The following is a 4,797-nucleotide window of genomic DNA, read 5'->3' as shown; positions in this document are numbered from 1 at the left end:
CCTTCTTTTTTTTCTTTTTTTTTTTGCACTCACTTATACACTTCACCGATGTTCGCGAAACACTTAATACACTTGACAGCTGAAGACAACTAACTCACGAGGGTGTTTGGTGGTTGAAGCCGACGGTTTCTGCTGGCACTATAGCTCGATGGTATGGAGAAGGTGATGAGAGGGTAGGCTGTCACGGACAGCAGAGAACTCTAATGAAGTTGGTTGAAGACCGTTTATTTTTCTTAGAAAAGTTTTGCACATAGACAGAGAGAGGGCAGAGCGGAACTCAGGCTCTCCTTACTTTCTAAAGCGCACTGACTCTACAAAACCGCACTCGATGCTCGGTGACCGAGCGGGAGGCTGTCCGAGAGCAGTGAGAGCGGCAGCGGGCCCGCTGATTGGCTGCGACGCCGACAACGGAGTCGCAATTAGCAGAGGGGGAAGCGCTACCTCGAACGCACTACCTTGGATCTCACGTGTCAGCACCGAAATTAATGTAAAATCGTTAATTATTAATTTGAATTTAAAAATAGAAATAATTAAGATAATTTAATGAAACTTAAAACTTGTGCTAGGTACTATCGCAGCTTCATTATTCCGAAGGAATCACGAAGCTAGGGCAAATAGAACTGCAGTTGATTTTTTCTATTCATTAATTATTAATTTTGATTATTATTCTTATATTTACTTTTATTTATATTTTAAAACTACCGCCCAACTGCCTCTCTATTTCGGCTAATTTAAAGATGGATGTCTTGTGTTAATTGTTCCTTTACACCTATATAATTAAAATTACTAACAATAAGCCTAGTTACTTACTTAATTAAAATATTTTTCTCGCCTTAAACGTTTTTTTTTTGTACTCAACTTCAACCCTGGACCACCCTATGGCTCGTTACTTTCTTTATTTTATTTATAATTTTTCTACATCGTTTCTCTTAAAGTGTTTTGAACTTGGGTGATCCGGCGCTGGTTGAGCTCCCCGGTCTCGCCAGTGCGCCTAAGGAGAGAGGTAGAGGAGAGAGAAAAGAGAGAGATAGGCACTGGTGTACGTGTTTGGACCTACCGCAATGTTTTCTTGTTGCACGAAAACGCGACGGTAGCACGTGTTGAAAGTTGACCGGGAAGGAATTTTCGGTTATCTGTGGGCCGTCTGAGTACGGCAGATGTGCCCAGACAATGCTAATTGCTTCATAGGGGTGAGCAAACTTGTCCATAGAATCTCATTCTTAAATGGTCACGTAAAACTTTCACTCCAAATCATCTCTCGAAAATTTGAGTGAACGTCCGTAAGCTATTTTAAGAATAGCCTAATTACGATTACGGGTGATTCACAGCAGCCCGGGGCCAGTTTGGCATTGTAGTCCATTACTTTGCTGCTTAACTGGTGGTTTGGAACGTAGAGTTTCGTCTGTCCCAGGGTGTCCAGCTATATCGGCATCATAAAATTCCCAAAGTACTTTGGTGCGTAAGTGCGTGGGCACTCGTAGTCTCCAGATACCAGCGGTATTCTGGCACCACCATCCTTTATCCGTCAGACGGTGTCGTTCGAGAAACTACTTCTCCGGCAAACTCGGCTGTGGCAGGGCAGCCACTTCCTTACACCGTAGAACATCTTTGGTGACGGAAGGATCCTCCTTCTGGCCCTCTATCACCTCGTGATAAAGTGGAGGCCGAGTTAAAGCGCTTAAAGCGGGCACTGCCATGGCGCTGCCGGGGCGGGCTATTTTGGTTGTGGGCGGTAGCATCTGTTCTATGTCTGGCTCGGTAGGCGAGACTTCGCCAGGATTGGGATGCCGTGAGAGGGCATCAGGTAATTCGTTTTCCTTGCCTGGCACGTGTTCTACCGTGCGCGAAAAACGGCTGAGGAAGAGGTCCCACCTGCTTAGCTTATCTCGAGTGTCCTTCTGTCGCTCTAATCAGGTGAGCGTCTTGCTATCTGTCCGTAGTGTGAATGGACGATCCTCTAGGAAGGGCCGGTACCTTTTTATTGCCCAGACGATGGCGAGGCACTCCTGCTCGTTGCAATGGTACCGGGCCTCGGCTGGCGAGAACTTGGCACTGGCAAAAGAGATGATTCTCCTTTTGCCATCGGGTTCGTCCTGCATCAGAACGGCACCCATTCCGCGGGCACTGGCGTCCGTTTGCAGAACGAATCTTAAGTCGGGGTCGGGCCTACTGAGTGTAATAGGCTTTTGAAATGCGGCTTTCGCGGATTCGAAATGCTGCATGCTCTCCGGGGTCATCATGTAGGGCCTCTTGGTTACAGATCCCCAAGAAGGAACGCATCTCCTTACGGGTTCGTGGTGGGGCAGCGTTTCGGATGGCTTCCACGTGCCCTGTTTGCGCCGAGTTCCCTTCGGTGCTGACCATGTGCCCCAAATAGGGCAGGGTGGTATGCAAGAACCTACACTTCGTTGGTGCTACCGTGAGGCCGTAGATGCTTAGCCTTTCAAATACCAGGGCCAAGTGCAGCAAATGTTCCTCCCAGCTGCGAGAATAAATGACTATGTCGTCGAGGTACGCTATGACGTACGTACCCCATTGTTCGGCCAGGACCTGGCGCATAAGATTTTGGAAGGTGCCGGGCGAGTTTTTCAGACCGAAGGGCATCACTCGGAACTGAAACTGGCCCCCTCCGGGTGTTGAGAAGGCTGTATATTGGCGTGAGTCTGGCGACACCGGCACCTGCCAGTATCCACTCTTTAGATCTAGAGTGGAGGAAATTTTTGCCGTGCCAAGGTCCTTCAGGGTTTCATGGATCCTCGGGAGACACTGGGGAGCATCTACGGTCATACCGTTCAAGCGACGGTAACCAATACAGAAACGGTAATCGCCGTCCTCCTTACCGGCGATTACATAGCTGAGCTGAAAGGCGACGTGGTGGGATCGATGATGCCGTCGCGAAGCATTTCGCGTACCTGGACGTCTATGTATTGGCGCTTTTCGTCGGAATAATGCCTGGGGGCCTCGCGGAATGGGTGGCCATCCATCAGTTGTATATGGTGTTGCACGTTCGCCAAGGTTTGCTTTAGACGCCCGCCTCCATGAAGCAAGGGCGCGTGCAACTTAAGAAGTTTCCGGAACTCCGCCTGGTATTGAGTTGGGAAAATGCTGGCTACTTCGATCTCCTCGGTGGGGGAGGTGAGTTCATAATCGTGGGAGAGGGGGCTGAGGTACACCCTCTGTCGTCCGGTGGTACCCACGAAAATGCAATCCGCCACATGATCGTAAATGACCATGTGCTGCTTTAGCCAGGGTCGGCCCAGGATTAGTTCGGCCCTTAATTCCGGGCATATGTAAAATGTGCCGGGGTAATCGGCTTGCTGAATGGTAGGGGATAGTTTGATTGTAGCATTCAGCTGGATGGTTGCCCCAACGGCGGCTAATAAAGCGTGCGGGGGGGAAGGTGTCCGGATGTTCATCTCGGAGGGTGTCAACACAGCTTATTGGACGAAATTCTCCGAAGCCAGGGTATCGATCTCAGATATTATCTCTCGTTTTCTCAAGAGGATTCGGATTCTGGGTAAACTGCTGAGATCGGCCGAGACGGCGCTTAATACTAGGGCGCGCTCGGCTCTGTCGGGGCGGCAGTGGCATTCGCCTCGGCCGCCCGGTCCCTCCAGTTTCCCGGGACCGCGGTATTCTGGCGAGCTTTTATTGCAGGGCACTCTCTGTGAAAGTGCCGCCCCGGACAATAGTGGCATTGTGGTAGGGGTCTCGTCGGGGCAGAGCTTGGCTCGGTACTATTTTGAGGTGTTCAGTTGGCGGTCCCGCTCTTTGTCGCTGGCTCGTGGGAGACCTTCCGTAGATTCTCCTCGGTCTCGTCCGCTTCGGCCTGTACGGCCCGCTCGACTAACTCTTCGAAAGATGTTATGTTCGCTGCTCTGAGCAGCTTCTTAATCGATGGTTTGAGGGCTTCCAGCAGCAGCGACACGATATGACCCTCCGAGGCCGAAGGTAGCAGCCTCACGGGCTAGCAAGTACTTCCTTTGCAAAAAGATACCTGTGGCCTCTCGTTCCTCCTGCTTGGTGGAGTAGAGCTTAATGTGTAGTTTATTAAGCGCAGATACTCCTGCGAAATGTTGGATCAAAAGTGTGCGGAATTTGGCCCAGGGTAACGAGAGAGTTTTATAAACCTCGTACCATTTGGAAGCTTTTTCGGTCAAGGACTTTGTGACCATCCTTGACCATAGTGATGGCTCGATAGAGGCTTCTATGAAGTACACCTCACAGTGGTTCAAGAAAGCCTCGGGATCTTCGTAGTCCATACCCGCGAAGCTGGGTAGTGGGACGTCAGGTGTGCGAAGGGCGTGTATCAGTGAGCGCCAATCCGCGAATGGTATGCCCGGGAACTGGGGTACTGCGCCCGTTGGGGCTGTGGTAGGGTGCTGGTGTGACAACCTAGCCGGCGGTTGGACGGAGGCTACTGCCTGTGGTGGTGAACGTGCAGCGTTCACGATGCCGGTGGGTGCCGGCGTGGATAATATTATCGGCCGTGGGTTGATTGGCGCGATCTCCATGTCTGGGCGGCAGCTTGGTCCTGGTGAGGCAACGTTGATGTTCGGCGCCTCGCTGAACAATACCCGGGAAGCGCTTCGCGCTGTGTCGGGTGTACTTTTGCTTCTACCATGTTGCGTGGTAGGAAGCGAAGATCTCTACTGGCTAGCACCGTGTCGTGATTGAGCCGGTGTAGCGGCGTCCGAGTTGTCCATGGTGGACGGGCTGGGATAGGGCGCCACCGAGTTTTCGGGTTCGCACTCGGAAACCGAATGATTGCGGGTTGCTATGGTTCTGGTAGGTGGC

General features: G+C 51.3%; 1 protein-coding gene across 3 annotated transcripts in view; it reads left to right on the top strand.

Annotated features, from left to right (window-relative positions):
- Positions 1-4,797, top strand: part of LOC117181974 — a 37,715-nt gene that overhangs the window by 25,564 nt on the left and 7,354 nt on the right. The gene's annotated exons all lie outside the window — the stretch shown is intronic.

The sequence above is a fragment of the Belonocnema kinseyi genome, chromosome 10 (genome assembly GCF_010883055.1).
Source record: "Belonocnema kinseyi isolate 2016_QV_RU_SX_M_011 chromosome 10, B_treatae_v1, whole genome shotgun sequence".
Classification (NCBI taxonomy): domain Eukaryota; kingdom Metazoa; phylum Arthropoda; class Insecta; order Hymenoptera; family Cynipidae; genus Belonocnema; species Belonocnema kinseyi.
The sequence above is the reverse complement of the archived record's forward strand: the minus strand, read 5'-3'. Positions and strand labels throughout refer to the sequence as shown.